This window comes from Lonchura striata, chromosome 1 (genome assembly GCF_046129695.1).
Source record: "Lonchura striata isolate bLonStr1 chromosome 1, bLonStr1.mat, whole genome shotgun sequence".
In the NCBI taxonomy this organism is placed as follows: Eukaryota; Metazoa; Chordata; class Aves; order Passeriformes; family Estrildidae; genus Lonchura; species Lonchura striata.
In genome coordinates this window covers 41,386,787-41,406,147 of record NC_134603.1, presented here as the reverse complement: position 1 = coordinate 41,406,147, position 19,361 = coordinate 41,386,787, and the positions used below count along the sequence as shown (strand labels likewise).

At 39.9% G+C, this 19,361-nt stretch overlaps 1 protein-coding gene across 6 annotated transcripts in view; it reads left to right on the top strand.

Annotated features, from left to right (window-relative positions):
- Positions 1-3,259: 3,259 nt before the first annotated feature.
- Positions 3,260-19,361, top strand: part of SNTG1 (syntrophin gamma 1) — a 314,340-nt gene continuing 298,238 nt past the window's right edge. For 2 of the 6 annotated variants that reach the window (XM_077783688.1, XM_077783680.1), the window contains exon 1: positions 3,261-3,564. The gene's annotated coding sequence lies outside the window, so the exon portion shown is untranslated. Of the gene's footprint in view, positions 3,569-19,361 lie in introns of all 6 variants that reach the window. The other 4 variants (XM_077783696.1, XM_077783692.1, XR_013340046.1 and 1 more) reach the window with 3 other exon arrangements.

The following is a 19,361-nucleotide window of genomic DNA, read 5'->3' as shown; positions in this document are numbered from 1 at the left end:
GGGTTTGGCTGCCAAATGCCAGAAGCCCTGCCCACACTCAAAGTGAGCTATACATTCAGAAAAAAAAAATGGATGCTGTAGTCATTTATGAAACAGAAAAGAAGAAAAATGATCTTTTGCAGATAGGTAGTCAATACAGTTTTACCAAGAGTGTCACTCGCTTGCTTGGTGGGTAAAATTCTTCCTTTCATTCTCATATTTTTTAAGTAATGACAATTTTTCTTCATGCTTAGCCTCCATTTCTTCCATTTTTAATGCTTCTCATCCTTTGTCACTCCATCCTTGTTGGTGACTTGAGTGGTGCCAGGCTGCTGAAGCTGAAGAATCTAAAACAGATGCCAATCTACCATCATCTTATTACGTGAAATTTCTTAATTAACATATTCCATACTACATAAAAACAATTCTGGCTCACCTCTCTGACTATAAATGTTGCTTCATGTTGTTGACTACATCTTAAATTTACCTGACATCTGATTTCTGTATACGTAAAAATCTTATTTTGTGTTTGTTCTGCCTGAAGCAAAAATACAACATGAATGTAACATGAATGTAATTGTGTGTAAAACTGGAATGCACATTTATTTCACACAATGTGGTTGATAATGATAAAAAATACTGCACACTTTTTTCACCTGGTTTGGTAGACTTCATCTTCAGCATATTCTTAGTGGTAATGAAACTTGCAACCTATATGTATTTTAATAAATATCAATATGTTTTTAATAAATATTAATATATTTTAAAATAGTTTGAAAGATACTGCACTAAAATAGAACAGCTTCCTCTTGTGAAATGAAATTTCCTTTCTTGCTTGAGCTATCCACTTTACATTATCACACAAAGAATGAAGTGGGAGGTCTCCATGAAAAATGACAGCTCTTCCTACAGATGGGGGAACAGGATATGTATTGATTCTATAATCAATAGGTGACTCTGATAGCGAAAACTGAGGACGTTGTCCCTGTTGAAATTTGAGTATGGGACTGACTCTAGACAAAGCAACTAAAAGGTAATAAAATATTTTTTGTTTCTACTTTGTTTATAAATTTCTTTCTTGGGTGTTGACTTTCCCAGCAGGGCATGAATTCCACTTCACTTCTGTCTTTGATAAGTTTTTAGTTCATTACATTTCATTTATTTAAATTCTCAGACATGATTTTCAATCATCCCAGTCCTCATATATGTACCATTTTAATAATTTATTTTTTCAGTCTTGTCAGAAGAACTATCAGTTCAAACTATTCAATCTTTCAGTAGGACAAATAGCTTGGTTAGTTTGTAGCTATCAAGAACTGTTGGTATCAATTCAATACTAGTAAACAAGGAAAGATAAAGATCTGTATCTCAAGATGACAAGTACATGAAGTACAGATCTGTTCAATTAGGCATGAAACTTATCAATGCATTTTCTAAGGCACTTATCAACCCAACATTTAGCTTTATTCTTCGGAGCAACTCTCTTAGCTTTGCATTTAGCTTGCATTAAGCTGTCTGTTTAAATCTTTTCCCCCCTCAATAGCTCACTGCACATTATTGAAGGTAATATTTATAAAAGGAGTGCATAAGGAACAGAAACATTTTTGTTTCTGCCAACTTGGTTGAAGAAAAGCCCTTAACTGTGAGATGCCCGTGAAAACCACTTTTCATTAGAAGAAGCCTACAGAAGTTGAAGGGAAAAGGACTATCGGAGAAGCTACGGAACAGCAAAGCTCAATCTCCTTTCTAGCGAACTTTTAATTGTGACACCCTCCCAGACATCCTCAGCCTAACTAGAGAGAAACATTCCCAAGAGCTAGAAGGGGCCCCAGAGCATGCGGGTGAGACCACTGCTGCTCCACTCACTCTCAGTTTGGCAAAAGCCCCACGAGGGCCGGGCTCTCCCCGACACCAAGGAGGCGCAGAGGCTCCGCGGGATTCCCTGCCCGCAGCTCTCCGCAGCGCCGGCGGGCGGCGAGCCCGGCTGCCGGCATCGCCGCGGGAGCCCGCGGCCAGCGCGGCGCCGAGAGGCGGCTCCGGTGGCGGCTCCCCTCGGGCTCTCTCCTGCTGCTTTTCCCCGCCGCCTTCATTCTCCTCCTGCCTTCACCGTGGCAGGTCGACTTCTGGCGGCCCCATCCGCGGGGAGATGCGGTTTCCCCGCGGCGGCCGCCTATGCGTATGGGGGTGTGTTCATGCATGTACATACATATCTATGTTTTATATATATGGGTGTGCCTGTGTAAGTGACTGATAGCTGCGTTAGAGCGTGTCATTGCAGCGCTGTCCGACGGCGAGGGCCATCCATGCCTGCGGGGGATCTCCGGCCGGGCACCGTGCGCGCTGCTGGAAGCACGAGCGTGCGGAACGGGAGAGCGAGGATCACGCAGGGCTTTCGCGAGGCACAGGGCAGCTTGTCCCTCACCCCTTTTGCACCCTTTGGGCCCCCTCCTTGTCCGAGGCAGCCCGGAAGAGCGGCGCTGGCTGTGCGCCGGTGGCGGTGGTCGCCGCAGAGCCGTGCTCTGGGTTAGAGGCTGGGAGACGGGGCGCGGAGAAGGCAGCGCCGGTGCCGCGCCAAGCCAGCCAGGCAAAGTAATAGAACCGGCACCAAATTTCTTCCCTACATGGGGGATCGATGTACAGTCCCTCTGGCGAGCGGCCAGCCGAAACCCTGTCACACAGCTGGCAGAAAGGGCAGCCAAGGCAGCTGAACTAAAGAGGAGGTTGAGTGAGGAAAGAGGGGGAGCCGATAACTTTCCTGCCGGGCACGGGGTGAGCGGCCAGCCGCAGCTCCCTAGGACCGGGGAGAGCTCCGCGGGCTCCGGGCGAGCGGGCTCTCCCGCAGCCCAGGAGACACCGCCTCCCCCGGGCGCTCGGCAGCTCCGCCGCCGCGCCCGGGACCGCTCTGTCCCTGCGCGCCGGTGGTCCAGCTCACCCTCCCGCTGCCCGTGGGAAGCGGCTCCCGCTTCGCCGCCCGCTCGCCCCTCTCCGGCACGGGGGCCGGCCCGGGGGAGGGCTGCGCGTCACCGGATCTGCTGGCGCCGGCAGCGGGGCGGCGTTACGGAGCGCCCCGGGAGCGGCGGGGGGGCGGGCGGGGGTCCCGGGCGGGGCCGGCATCGCCGCGCCTGGCTGCGGCCGCGGTGGCGGCGCCGCGCCGCCTCGCCTCCCCTCGCCTGGCCGCGCCTCGCCTGGCCGCTCGCCGCCGCGAGGGGCGGCGCTGCTCCCCGCACGCCCCCGCCCGGCGCCCCCGCTCCGTCTCCGGGAAGGGCGCGGGGAGCCCCTCGCTCCCCCCCAGCGCGGCGGAGTTCGAGCCGGTGCGGCGGCGGCCGGGCTGCGATGCCCTGTTAGCCGGCGGCCCGCCCCGAGGTAGCGCCGGCGGGCAGGAGCGCGAGTTGCCGGAGCTGTGGCTGACACCATGGGCACCGGGCGGGGGGGAGAGGCGGCCGGGCTCCCTGCGCTCCTCGGCTGAGCCCGGGGATGTGCCGGCGCCCGGAGGAATTATTTTGGAACTAGCACGGAGCGGTGGGAGGAGGACGAGCGGCACAGCGTTTCTCAGCTGCGAGGAGGTCGTCCGGCGGTGCTGTATAGGCAAGTAAGCTCTTGCTTCCTTTTCGCTGCGTTTCCTTCGTCTCGAGTGACTTTTTTTTTGCAGCTGCTGATCGGTTGCTGCCAGTTTCGAGGCCGGATGGTCGGCGGCGCCAGCATCAGTTCTCGGGGGTTGAGGTGCGGGGGGGATTGGTGGCCGGGATTGCAGGGGAGCCCCGCTCCAACTCCGCCGGAGTCCGCCGCGGGCGGACCGCTGGTGCGGTGCTCCGGTGCATAGCCGGGAAAGAAGCTCCGTGTCCCAACGCTTCCCACTTCTGCAACTGAAAGAGATGATGCCTTTTCCCAGGCATTTCATAATGTAAAATGCTTTCTCCTCTTTGCTGAACTCTAACTAAATTGTAGGAGCCCCTTAATTGCTTTTCACCCGTGCTTCTTGTGGGAGAGAGGCAAGAAGCATGTTAGCCTTACATACGCACTTATGGATTCAGATAGTGAGTTTTGATTTTTATGCCCTTAACTTTCTTGTGCCCTGCCTGGTGTTCTTCCTTGAGATGCTCTTGCTGTGAGGTTATGGTTCGTCCAGTCTTGTTTGTTTGCTTTTAGCCTGTGGATATTTATTGCTACACTTGACATGGCAATGAAGGGAAAAGTTGACTGTAATTTATTTCAGTGTATGGAGGACAGGTTGCAGGCAGGGGACTAATTCAGAGGAACTCCACTTCAAAGGGAGAGGCCCATGGGGCTGTAATCTGTAGCTAAAAACTCGGAGAGCTCAGAACAGACCGGTCACACTGCAAAGAACGAGTTCTATTCACCTTTCAGCAGTGATAGCGTTCCCGAACCTGTGAATAGACCTGACTGAAATGCAGGAAACAGAGATGTGAATTCTGGGCAGGTTTGGGAGAAGGCAGAACTTTAAACACTGCTTATTTAAGTTTGCTCTTACTGATTTCCTCAGTGTCTTCTCTATGAGCCTGAAAACTGCAATCTGTTACAGTGACCTTGATGCATGTTGTATTCTAACAGGAAAGCAGCACAGAATAAAAGTATTTACACATATTTACAGCTAAGCTCTGATGTTTCACTAGGAGCTCATTCAGTTTCAGTGAATGTGGTAGTTTCAGCAGGGGCACTGGGCATGGTGTGTGTGTAGGAAATAACTTGGGAAAATAACTTGCTAATAGTGATGAAAGTAAAAGTTGAAGTGTTGGAAACGTATGCTTCTGCAGAAATGCCACTGTGTGTGAAAGGTCTATTAAGTTGTGGATATTTTGTTTTCTAATCAGTGAGATCTGTACTGAAAGGAGTGTGTGGGTGTGTGTGGAAATCTCAAGGCTTCCCAAGTTAATGCACTTTGAGTTGTCAGCAGCAAGAGATCTTTTTACACACTGAAATACACATTTTTACGTAGATGCAAGATTGACATCATAAGATTAAAAAATGTTGGGATGTCAGTATGGTGAACATGTAGCTAACTCAGGTTTATAGCTGAAAGATAAATGAATCCTTTCCCATAATGGTGGAAGATGTTCTGACTGAAGGGAGTGTCATTTGTTTCAGTGCAGATTATGGAGAATGCTCCTATAGTTTGTTCATATTTCTGCCTCTCTGATGAAGCTGTGAAACACAATTGGAATAACTGCTGCTAGACAGTGGGATGCAAACCTATCCATTACTTAAAACACTCAGCTTATTCTGCCTCATTTCAAAAAAAAGTATAGTTTCTGGCAAAGTCTGCCTATGGTTTTGTTGTAGTAATTCCTTCCTCTGTTGCAGAGTGGCAGGCTTTCACTAGGCATGTGCAAGGGAGAACATGAAACACTGAAGCATGCACTAATCTGGAATTCATTTGGGCTATGTATTACATTCGAGGTTTCCACAGTTAGCATAAGTGCTTATGCCTGATTATATGAATAAACGGGGCTTAAAAATTGTATTAGTCACTTGTGATGCATATTGCAGACTCCTCTTCTTCCTTTTTAGTCTTTCAAACTAATCTAATGCTATACTCACTCTTTGCCTGAGGAGGAAGAAAATATAATTTAATATTTTATCATTTGGCTTTTGCCGTGTCTTGTCCCATAGCTATGAGGTAATCGAATGAAGGTCCCCATCACTGAATTAAAGGACATGGTGCTCTAGACTTTCACTTACAGTCAAATTTTCCCTCTTTTACATGGCTAAAGAATCGAGTTTTAACAAGATCTGAGAAAAAAAAAAATGTTGCTTTTCTGTTAGAAACTCGAAAAGAAAGGGGAAGGTAAGACTTGAGGTCTTTAAAGACATCATTAAAAATATCCACTTTTAAGATATTAATTAACCTTATTTACCTTCACACGTTTTCCTTATATTTTACATGGTACTTGTCAGAAAGCCTTCCTGGATATTGATACTTTAGTTTACATTGTGTGTAGTTCTTAATTTTAAAAATTCAGGAGTGGCCATCACACACTTCACTGTAAGGCTATTCTAGAATCCTGTTTAATGTTCTGTATCCCACTTGGCTTGTATCTTTTGAATCTGAGATTTCCATATTTAACTTTATAGTATGCATTTTTGTTTTAATTCTATATAAATCTTTTTACTAGAGAAGATTGTTGACTTTGATTCAGAAATTTCAGGGCAAACTCAGAAGTTATTTTTCTTTCCTCTTTTTTTTTTTTTTTTTTTTTTTTTTTTTTGTGTGTGTGTGTTTTCTCAGTCATGCTTTTTGGGCATAGCTTTCATGAGCTGGCAGGAAATCCTGTTTGAATGTGACTTTTTTAGTCAGCCCAACCCAGTTGAATGTGTAATTTATTAATCTTAGATTGAATATTAAGACAAACAAGAGCTGTAGTCTGATCTCAGTTCTTCCCTCTGAAGTGCTCAAGTAAGTACCATTATTCATCTTGAGAGATTGATTTAGTCTTGGGAGATGGATTTAGTAGGTGATGTGTCTACCTCTTATGAAGAAGAGGAGCTATGTGATACAGAAACAAAGCTTTTTTCCACTGCACACTTCAGTTGTGGCTGTCACTGTCGTTTGGGACTCTCTTCAGTAATTAGCTCGAATTGGCCAAAAGAGGTGGAACGCTCTGTTGTATGATGAATCTGGTGCTGCAGCAGCCAAGGGCTGGGTTGTTTCCTGAGTACTTGCTCTCTTCAATTTATTAAAGTAATGTAGAGAAAAACTAATCAAGTAGAGTGTTTGGGATGAGATTAATTTTATGATTCGTTCTCTGGTTTGTTTTGCATAATGTTGGGCAAAACCATAAAAGTTCTTCACTGTGATACTTGTGTAAGAGTAGCAATAGTTTTGACTGTCATATATAAATATATGTAATATATTTATTTATTTAACATAAATAAATGTTCTATAAACTGGGATTAAGATTTTGCACATGAGGCCAGAACATGGATAAACAATATTGCTGGACACAGTTTGCTGTGCAACTCAGGCACTTCAGAGATAAGGAATGGATAAAGGTTTATGAAAGGCTTTGCTGTGAAAAGCAGGAGGTCCCCCATGCCAGGAACTGAGCACAGCTGAAACAGTGATGCCCTGAGGGTGGCAGTGGATGTTCCCAGTGTGGAATAAAACTTGGAGCAGAGCGAAAGTCCCACACTGGTGTTCACAGGGTGCTTTTCAACAGGCACTGAAATTCCTCTGCAAGATGTGGTTGAGGGAAGGCACTGATGCTTTACTGCTTTAATACTGGCATGGATGCTGAGTCTGTGAAAGAATTCATGGCTTCAGGGATGCTGTGGGTGCAGTTCTTTGATTGCTCAGTTCTGCAGGTGGTTATCATCTGAAATGATGAACAGGATGAATTTTTTTTTTTTTTTCCTATGAAATTCGTTCCTTGTTCTTAGATTTGGGTGTTCATTCCTTGGTAAGTTGAGGTTTTGGTTCAAAGGTGTGCTTTGAAAGCTGACAAGCATGAAGCACTTCTGAAGTGTTCATTGCTTGGAGCTTTTGAGATAACACCAGAGGGGGAACAATTTATTTATCAGGTTATTTGGAAGTTTGGCTTTATTTTATTTTTTGTTCGTTCTTAATGTGCTTTTTCAAATAGTGAACAGTATACTTGGTTTCATGTTGAAGATGGCCTTTAGAAATGGCATTTTAAGTACATTTTATATTGCTTTTTGGTAAAATTATTCAAATAGACTCAGATTTAAGTGTGAATAAAAAGCTATTTGAGTGAAAAACCACATGCCTTTTCCCCTCCACTTTTTGTATTCAATTTATTTAAAAAACAGCTAACCATTAAGAAGTGAGAATGGGAGTGCTGTTTATGACATTCATATTTCTTCTGCTTTCTGTCAAAAACTAAAGAGAACTCCATTGTCTTGTACAAATGACAGACTATCATGAGTGATAGTAATCACATCCTCTGATTCTTTCTTGGTCTAAAGACTATTTCGCTATTTTTTTAAATTTAGTGTAAAAATGTCATTGATTTCAACAGGTATAATACTAAAACTTGGGAAGATTAAAAATATTTTTAAATTTTGATATTCATACTTAATATAGCTGCTAATATTTGTCTTAATATGAAGCACTGATTCTTAATTACAGAATTGTTTCTAAAATACTTTGCTGTTTTGCAATTGCTAAATATATATTCATTCATAATTATGTGAGATAGCTTTTTCTAGTTTTTCTGTATGCCAAAATGTTTTGATTGACTCTTTTAACAGTTCTGAATAATGAACTGTATGCTTCAGCTTCAACAACACAAATGGGCATTGATTTTCTTTGACTTGCTTTTGACCCCTAAAGAAGTAAAGTCATTAGAATTATGCTTGAAAGAGCTTTGTTCTATCTCCTATCATTTTATAGATATTATAAACAGGCTTTGGGAACTAATCTATGCTAATCATATTTTTTCAAGTGAAAAAGGAGGGAGGGCGAAGTGATCAGCTCTACAGTTGTCTTGCAGCTCTAGGTTTCATCACTCACAGCTGTCTGCCTGTATCCATTAGCAGTTGGTACCGCAGCTGTATGTCCCTGAATGCAGCAGAATTCACAAACAGTTCTTCTCACAACTGTTCAATTGGTTATTAAATGGCAAACATTTGTGTGAAGATTTTGGTCAGTACAATGCCATTTTTTTTCAAGTAACAAAACATGCAGTGATGCATGTATAGAGTTCCTCCCTGAAGATAGGTTTTGAGTAAAAGTCAGCTTCAGATCTGTGTCTCTACAGGTTTTAATGTCTGGAATGCCTTCACTCTCATTCTTTGAATTATGTGGTTTACTTCTTTATGAAACAGCTTTATGGATACAAAATGTAAAGGTAAAATGTAAAAGATAAAAAGATAAAACATAGAAGTAGTCTTTTCAAAGTCAGCTGGAGAAATGGATGAAAGAGCAAATTTGGTTTACAGTGCCGAGGAGCTTGTGTGGTTGGCACATTATGAATAGGGCAAGATAGAGCCCTTCCAGGGGTTCATTCCTTGCAGGGCTCCCTGTCTCTAAACTAAGCAACTCCATTAACCTAAATGTAAAAATAGTCACTCTGCTGGAGCAACTTTGGTGTCAAATACAGTGACATTTGTGAAGGAGTTTTATTGGAGGGGGCATACTGCAACTGTGCTAGAGGCGTTTCCCAGCAGTGTATAGAAGTCATGACAGCATCTGATGATGATCACCTCTCATTTTATTTAAGCTTTCTGAGATAAGAAAGGACCTTCCTAGATAATTGAATGCACAAAGCGATAATTTCTACACTGTGTCATTAGTCTTTCAGCTAGTTAATTCTTAAGCATTTGCAGCAATAGTTCATCACATGCTTCTTTTCACCACTTTCTTATGCAGTTGTGATATTGTCTATGTTGGTTCCTTGGGGTATCTTAATTAAAATTGCTTAGATTTCAGTTTGTTAATCTGTTTTATTCATCAGGTTTCCTTTTCACTACATTAAATAACTTACTTGACCTCTAAAAGGAGAGCTGATCTTACTGAACAGAGATTATATATTGTATTATTCTCCATGTTTTCAACGCTATTTATGTTTGCAAAATTTTCTTCTTAATTAGGAAAACCGTAAACCTTCTGATTTTTGGTAGGTGGATCAGAGTACTCATTGCATGCTTTGATTAATGGAGAAATCCAGTTGTTGGCAGTGATTTGATATTGCCATTTGTCACTACACTCCTGTACAACGTGCCCTTTCATGTATATCTTGCTGCCTTTTTTTAACCTCTTAATGATGCTACAGTACTTATTTCAGAAATGAAAATCCCAAGATTAATCTCAAGCAATATGCCCTCATGTAATACATCTTATACCCAGTTGATTGTTTTCTCAGGTCTAAGATTCTGTAGTTTTTAGTGCTGTGCTTCTCTGCATCTCTTTATTGAGTTTAATATATAATTGTACAGCTCTTCATTGAGTTTAATATATAATTCTTTATAAAGCCTGTGTCATGTTTAAACCCATGACTTTTTCTCTCTGAAATGAGACTTGATTTTTGGTTTTACTGTTAACTCTTTAATATTATGTACTAGCTGTATTTGTCTAACTGCAGCAAAGGCATTTTTTTAGGGGAAAAAAACCACCACATTTTGGGAAATGAAAAGTAAAATATTTGGGCATCATTTCCCTTTGGAAAATTACAACATTATCTATAATTTTCCTTTTAGTTTAAAGAGTATGAAAAGACATAACATTTCCCCTGCTAGTTACTGCATGATAGTACAGGTGTATGTGTATACACCTGTATGCCTTTTCTACAGGTTTTGATGGCTGCAGAACTATGAGCCTGAGATCACAAGTAGCTAGGGTCATAAAGGTCTAGCCAAACTGCATGAAAGAAGGCACTAAAATATAGTGGGTTTGCTTTTTCATTCTTTATGTGGTGATAGAAAGAGGGTATATGTGACCCTTGAAAAGAGGAAAAGGTGAATAGTTGCATTGCTAGACAAAGCACAGAGAGAACTGTGAGAAGGATAAAAGTAAGATATTTGACGAGAGAGCTTCTGTCTGTGTTTTTGAGGGGAAAGAGGTGCTTTCCAAGACAGCAGTTATTCAGTAATCTTCAGAATTGCATCCTTGAAATACAGACCTGGTGCTTGTAAAGAGTTCTGCCAGAAAAGTATTCCCTTTCCATGTGAGAGATGTCTGGGTACAGCTGTATTTGTGTCATTGTTCTCCAAAAGTCCATGAATTCCCTATATTTAAAGCAGGAACTCACACACAAGAATTCATTTGCATCCTTAGATGGACTACTTCCTTCTGCAGGTACATCTGTGGATGTAGTTGGGAAGCTCTGTTTTTTTGGGCTGAGGTTGGCCTCAAAGTGCATGAGAAGCAACAAGGAAATAATGGAGATTCTTGTGTTGCCTTATGTTTGGAGAGATGCAAAAGTGGCATCATCAGTATTTCTCATTCCTTTTGCCCTGCAATATGTGAACATATAGGTACCTCTGTCTTAAGATGAATTCTGCCATAAACTTGGCTTCCTACACCCGCTTGTCTTAAAAATAGATTCTACAGTATTCCAAAGTCGGTGCAGACTACATGGAATTACGAACCTCATTTCACAGTTCTAATTTCTGTAGGAAAGTTGTCTGGGCATCTTACTTTCCAGCAAATAGATCTGGGAAAAACAGCTGGAAGCACCTTTAGGGGCAACTCTAAAAATATAAAAATAAAATTCTCTGCCTTTTAAATACTAATTCTGCTTCAGAGAAAGTAGATGAGAAGGAGGCCGCTTTTGTGCACCAATGTCAATATTACTTGAGTTACAAAGCAATACACCAGATTAATTTACATTCCTTATTTTATGGCAGCAGAATTGTCTTTTCTGGATGGCAAGAAGTATCTTAGATCTTCCTACATATAATATCTCTCTCTGGAGGCATTTAAAACATTGAAAGCTTGCAAAAATAGTGAACTACTTTGAAGTTCTGCAATTACAGCTAAATGTCATTTTCTGCAGGTTTATGGCATGTCAGTATCTGGAGATGCTACTGTGGGAAAAGCTAGTCCTTCATCTTTAAAAAATACACCTCGTAGTAGTAGCCTGTATTTATGAGTATATAAACTGTCTTTTGTGTGTTTGAAACCTGTGGTCAAAACCCATTTGTTTATCAAAGCTTTTTGGTATCTAAAAAATAAGTTTGAATTATATAAATACTGTTTTTTAATTTGAAAGATTTTCTTACCACTATACATCTGAAATACTTGGAAATACTTACTGGATTTAGAAATCATGATAAACAACCTGAAAACTTTCCTGTAAGTACTACAGTGTGGTGCTAGACATCAAAATTATGCTCTCTAATACAAGCCAGGTGTTTTTACAGTACTGGGGCCCATTCAGAGTGAAGATTAGGGACAGTGTTTGACTTTTTAGTTTCAGACTATGCAAACCTATTCAGCTTAGTGAGTACTCTCAATTGAGAATAACTATGTACCAATAGCATATATCTAGGCAGCCTTCAATTTAGGATGAGGGTTCCTCTAGAGTCTGCAAATCAAATCTTCAGAACAACATTTAAAACTTTAAAATAATAGGAAGTAAAAATCCATGGAGCAGTAATTTATAAAAATAACTTGGTATGTTACACGCAGCAGATACCTAAAAGGTGCTGTTGCTCACAGTCTGAAGGCTTCTGGAGGTACTGCTGCTCAGAATCTGTAGCTGCTGGGAAAGAGACACTCTATGTTGTTCTCTGTTTGGAGAAATTGTTCTTGTGGTAATGCTCATGGCAATTGTATTGCTGATTTCCATGGCAGCCTTCCTACAGGTGCTTGGAAGAAGAGCGCAGGTGTTTTGCAAGAGCAGGACAGGCATGATGTTTGACTGAATCAGCTCCTTCCTCTGCCATGGGGAGGATGTTCTTCCACTGCACGCTCGGTTTTCATCAGTCTGGGAAGCCTTTGATTTACTGAAATACTCATGGCAGCTTTTGAAGTGTGAAATTACTTGTGTGATCGTCCCTTTAATGTAAGGCCGCGCTGAAGTGCTCCTGTTAAAAGCTTGGACAAATTATTTCTGCTACAGGTCAGTCAACAGGCTGCAGGTGGCTGCTTGTGGCAAACTCCGTATTTGGGGTGGGTGTTCTGCCCCAAAAACATTGGACTCTGTTTGCCCTCACAGCCCTCATTGCTGATGTCTCTTCCTGTCTCCCATGTTGCATGCTGTCAGTTGCTCCTGTGGTTGCAATCTGTTGGCACGAGGAAGGCGATGCATTGAGTTTTTCTTGGCCATCTTCTTGGTTGGTATAATGCAGAGCAGCATGTGATTAGTCATGGTTATTGAGATTCATAGTTCTGAGACTATGAACTATTCATAGTTCTGAGACTTTTGGGAAGCCTGTGAGACCTTCAGCATAATGATCCTATAATGGTGTGATATGATGATATAAAAGTACCTCATTCAGGAAAGAAGTATGTGGGGAATTTTCTTTGTTGTTTGTATGTACAGCAATGAGCATATATGGCACCTCTTTGAGATAAAGGTGGCATCATTATAGGAGTGACATGAAAGAAAAGACTTATCAACTCATCTGTAAAACTAAAGGAATAACATTTGTTTCTATTTCTGGTTAGTGATGCATATATACAGAAAATATATTTATTTTATATAGATATAAGGCATGATTTTTTGCTTTTCAGCTGTTTTTTTCTGAAGGGAAGACAAAATTGGTAATTTGAGAACAGATCATTTTGATACTTCTGAGAATGGTCCCTAGTTAGAGCTTCACACTTATGATTTCCCTCCCACAATATCTGTGTTGTGTCCTTTACTAGCTTCCAGTTTGGACAGTGTATGTTTTACATATATTTGTGTGCATACATATGTTCAGAGTAGATAAATGTCTGTAGCAGATAAATATATGTGTCAAATATGACATACTATGTGCTTTTCAGCCGTGATAGCCCTGGAATTTGGAAATTTGTGATAAAACCATCTTTGATCATGACAGCAGCCACATTACATGGCTGGATGCTCTTGTGGCTTCTATTACACCTATGTAAAGTATAGAGTGGCCTGTGCTTGTACAGGGATTGACCCTCTTTCAGAAAATCTTTCTCAGTCTGCATACCTTTCTCAAATCTATTCAGATATACAAGTAAGGATCATCTTTCTGGCCTCTTAAATCTTCTCTTTACATGCCTCTGCTAGTTCTTCCTCCCCCACATCAAACTGAAACTCTCTTTTGTTTTCAAAGGTTTTGTTTAGTAAAGCCAAGCATTAGGCACTGTATTTTGCAGCTTTCTGAGATTTTTGTTCTTACCACCAGGCCATCACTGTCTAAATTGTCTGAAATTTCCACAATACATTAATTAATAATAATAATTCATTCTGTCCCTTATGAAAGTAAAAACTCTACTTTAAAATCTGCCTTTATAACATTTGCTTGTCATCCTAACTTCTACTAGGCTGTTTGCAGAGGGTTTCCATTTGGAACTGATTTCAAGGCTAAATGAGAAGTTTTTTCAGTGGATCATTTTCAATAGTTTTGTAGGAATAACTTTATACAATTCAGTCAGATCTTAATGCCTCTTTCTATTAATAATGGAAATTCATTTTTTCACATTTTTGTCCTGTTAATCCAATAATAGTATCTACTGTTTGTATACTGCTGTGTATTCATATATCCTGGCTCAAGGCATGAAAATAGCATTTCTTGTTCCAATAACTGCACTTTACTACTTAATTTTAAACTATTTAATAATTCTGTGGTGAAAGTACAGATAATTGATGTGAAAGTTTTTAGACATCTGCCTTTAGGCAGTACATTATAGACAAGGGCAGATTACCTGGAAATTTGTGTTCAGTTTGATAAGACATCCCTGTTTTCTTTATGGAGGAATCTTCAGCATTTGGCACCAGTTGTGGCAGTGATAGGTGTTAGGTTCTTTAGACTTAGATCTGTTTCCATTTGTTCCGCAACAGAAAATTCAGTGTCAAGAGTTTAGTTTACAAATACAGGAAAAGGATTTAAGAATGAACAGCCTGATCAAGAGAAATTACATGTTAGTTTGAATGTACATTGAATTGAAAAATAGAGTGAATTAGTGAAAAGATGTCTTGCTCTTGAATCCAGACTGTGAAGATGTGAAGTGTAGGGAGACCCAAAAAGAAGACATGAATTCTGTTGTTCACTGGCTCCTCTCTGAGTCACCATTATGCCCATGAAATGTTGGACTGGGAATGAGCATTCCAAGGAGTGGGCAGTGCTGGATGACTGCCCAGCTGACCTCCCTCCTCCTTGGAAAACAGAGCATGGTCTTTTGTTATACTCCCTACTCTCTTCCTCAGAGGTTGCAGTGCAAAAATAGTATAGCAACCAAGTGTACCACTGGAAGAAAGGAGTGGTGAACCCGTTTTAACTAAAGAGAGGCGAGTGGGTGTGATTTATAGGCTGGTCAGAAGCTGTGTGAAAAACTGTTTGTTAAATTGGTCTGTTACATTTTTTTCAAATTGTCTTACCTATGCTGTAGAATTTTGCATCAAGCTTTTCTCTGTGTAATATTTTTGTTGCTGAAGTTTAAGAAATTTTCAAAATGGTAACTTTTAATTTAAACCTGCATTTTTCAGTTTGGCAATGCTAAGTGCAGGGAATAGAACACGATCTCAACAGTGAAGTGGAACTCTGAATTGGATTTACTCTGTGATCATCACATAGACTTGTGCACATTGCATAAATTTCTTTTGGTTCATTTATCTCACTTAGCTTAAATTCACACTTTGTGCACACATGGTTAGTGCTTTGAGACTTCATTAATGAATGGTTACATAAAGGCTTATTTTCAGTACTTAAAGACAGTGGATGCATATAGTGTATTACATGCTGATTTACATGTGGCTTTGGTTTCTCTGAATGTTTATCATGATCTCATAGCAAATTACTGTAGACTTGGTCACTACTTTCTCTGATGTATTAGTTTTTAGAAGAACATTACACAAACATGGAAAATAATTTGATTTATTGTAGGAGCCTTTAAAATGGATTTGCCTAAATCTATTCTTGACATCAATTAAATTTATTATGAAATCATATTTGCTCATTTAGCAGTCTCTCTCTTAAGCAATACATTGTGAGGAAGAACATTTGGAAGTCTTAGAATTAATGTAGTAGAATAAGCACTTGAAGGGATCTGTCCGCAGCCATTCTGTCTGTGAATAGAGCCACAACTGCTAAAGAAATATTTTATTTTTCTATTACAGGACTGTAAAAGGAAATAGTGCATTATTATTTAGAGAGCTATAAATTCCCAAAATAAATTGCATTTTTGTTTGTATTTAAAAAAACACAGCTGAACAGATGGGAAAGTAGCCCATGCTGCTTCTCAGAGTCTGACTTTAAAAAAAAATCTTCTCCTACATTAGTATTTAATATCAAAACTGCTATGTGGCAAATAGGCAAACGCGTATATGAATTTGTTATGACATTACAATTTTCCTGTTATCATAATAATTTAAATAAAACTGAAATATTGGAATAATTTGAATAAAAATGGAAAGATAGCCCAGTATGAAGCCAGTTAAAAACACTGTCAAACCAGTTATTAATATTTGCTTTAGGGTGACTTCACCATCTTACTAAATACTTATGTTCTGGCAAGGCCTCTAATGTATGAGGTATGTGCATGTAGGCTGAATGGTGTAAATAGTATGGTTGTAAAAGTCCAAGTTATCCCATTAGAGAAAGGAGAACTGCCCATGCTGATTCTGTCTGTCCCACAGAATCCTGACAGCTACTCATTCTGTAAGATGAATCAGCAAGTAAGTGTATTAATTGCTGATATGAGACATTAACCACTTACAATTTATGTTTTGCTATCCTAGTATTCAACAGGTGTCTGTTAGGAAAGATTTGTCTCTGCTTTACTTTGAGGTGGTAGTTTATCTATAAAGAATAAAAGCTCACATCCCTCGTGGATGTGTTAATTGCCGGTTGGATTAATAATGGAGACTCTTATTCAGCTTAGTGTTTGCACAAAACATTTATGAACCTTCTCTGTACATATAACCCCTTGTATGACACATTTTGCTGCAGTTGAGTATGGGGAAAGGACTGCAGACATGTAAAAGCTTCAGACATGCAACTGCCACCCTTTACCCTTGTGTGGGTACATATGTGCAGCATGATAGCAGAAACTTTATTTTCCTGGGCAATCAAATTCCTGGGCAAAAAAACAATCACCTCTATGCCAACATGTACTTAGGTTTTTTGTTACTCTCTGGATGTTTGACCTGCTGTGTTGTATTTCAGAATAAAATTGTGTGTTTATAGAAAACTTATTGTGAGTCCTAGTTAAAGCTTATTTTGGCCAAATTTGTTATTATGATACAACTGGGAAAGGCAGTTCATTAACATAGATGGGGATGTTAGACATAGGCTTCCATTAATTGGTCTGAGTACTTTTTAAATTATGGTTGGGGGACTGTGAAATTTACTTTAGTGTTCAGCAAATGGACTAAGATAAAAAGTGATCAGTGGCAGAAGGCATTTTGCAAAGAAACTGGATGGATGGATGGATGGATGAAAGGCTTCAGCTGCATAGTTCCAGGCTCTGCAGTTCATCATTATTCAATCACACAGATTAAAGCAAATTAGATCTTAGAAACTATGAACCAAGAGCTGCCCAACAAAATGTCCAAAGTCACAGGGGAGCCATACAAGCTGATTCAAATGCACAGGGATAATTTCCAGAACCCCTATTTGTGTTTAAATATTTATTGCCACCTTAATTTTTTATTTTCCTATGACATATGTCTCTTTCCCATGCCAGATTTCCAGTCTTTGAAAGAAAGTAAACATTTCTCTCTCTTGCAAAAGGAAGAATCATTTGGTACTCTCATTCCTGTGGCAGTAACAGGGGATTGTACTTTGAAACATTTCACTTACTGATTGGAATTGAATTTTTTTTTTTTCACTCATGAGTGTTTATTGTTTTGGTTTGGTTTTCTTTTCTTTTTTTTTTTTCTTTCTTTTTTTTTTTTTTTAATGTGATACATAACCCTCCAAGGAACTTTATAAAAAAGTTTATTTATTCCCCCTGCAGTTACTCAGATCCTCCCATATCCATGAAATGTTCTTGAACACTGACTGTAGCATTCAGACCTGCATTTTTAAACCATGTTAAACAAGTTGCCCATAGAACTGAGGGAAAAACATCTTGTTGCTGGCAAAATTGGTGCAATTTGTAAACTAGCTTAATGCATCTGTTGGTTTGTGTTCAAATGAAAGATGTGAAATATTTTTGTCTAGCTGAGTGTATTTTCTCTAAAAAGACTAAAAATTCATGGTGATAAATTCTATTAAAATTTTGCTCCTGGCAAAATATTGGTGCATGCATGCTATGGATCCCCAAGAAATGGTGAACTTTCTGCTGTACTAGACTTTGGAATACCGAAAAACATTTGTTCACAGGCATTTTTGGAAGTGCAAAACCATCTATGTCAGAATACTGTGTGCTTCAGAGGCTTTTCATATCCTACAAAGAAGATACCTTAATGTATCTTAGAGGTTGGGGTAAAGGCCAAAAGAGAAATCTGATAGATATGTAATTCATATTGGCTGTCTCAGTGCTGTGTAAGAACTGAATGCAAATCTGTAGCAGAATGAGGTGAGGAAAGTGGTCACATGCACTCTTTTTGTACATTCTAAGACTGCTAATCTGAAAGGCTAGTTCTGAACAAACTGCAGGATCAGTATGCAGAAAACTTTGTAAACGCATGTAATTTAAAAAATAATTTTTTTAGCAAGAAGACTTTTTTAAAACTCATGTTCAGTTGTAAAACACGGTGGTGCGTTTAAATCTCTTTTATGTCTTTTCACGAATAACCTGGTTTGCTGATAATTTTTTTTATCTTTCTCAAATTTTTCATCCTCTTCTAGTGGTGCCTTACATTCAGCTAGACAAAAAAACCCAATCTGGTGGCATCAACCAGGCAGAGAACTGTTAAGCAAAAGCAACTTTCCTTAACCAAAGGAAAGTTTAGATTACTACTCTAAAGCTGAGGAATGATTCAGACAAGTTTATATCACAAATGAAAATAGTGAGATTTGTCTAATAAATTTGGAACTCAATGAAAAAAGGTAAACTAAGTTCATTGGGTCTAAAGCCGAAAGCATTGCTACAGGGAGTGTATAATGCACTGTGATATAATTTCCTGTGATAGCTTTATGAATAAGAGAACATATAGCACTATTCACACAGTAAATAATGATGTGTAGTGGGCACTATGAAAATAGGTAAAAAAAAAAACAAAACAAAAGAGAGACAATGAATAGTAGAAGCTTGAATGTGATGGATAGACTTCCACTCTTGAGGGACTCCCTTGATCAGAGTTCCTGTTTCTTCTCTTTTGTTGTGAATATCTGGTGAACTTCTGGAAGCTGGCAAGAATTTTTTTGACAGACTGAGAGAATGTGGCCATCCAGGAAAGTCTTCTTTTATGTACTACAGTCTTAATAAGATTTTTTGTTGTTGTTGTTGTTGTTGTTGTTTTTTTTTTCAATCACAAAGATGGACTTCATTTGCTTAATGAAAAGTAAAACTTGAAGTGATGGGCTGTAACACACTTTGGACAGCACTGTGGAGGAAATTCTCCTTGTCACAGCTAGTGACCAGATGGTCTTTTCCTACAGATCTTCTGCTTTGATAAACAGTAAATCTCTGCATATAAGGTGCTTGTGAGCCTAAAAGTAATTTTTTTTAAACTTTACATTCTCTTGCAATATGTCTCCAAGGAGGGCTTCAGCCCTATTTATTCAGTTCCCTTAATTACAATACTTTTTAACTGATTTTATGGTGTTGACTTATTTAGTCACAAAGGGTCAGAGCAACTGTTAAGGGAAGTGGGATGTAAAGCTGACTCTAGAAAGGC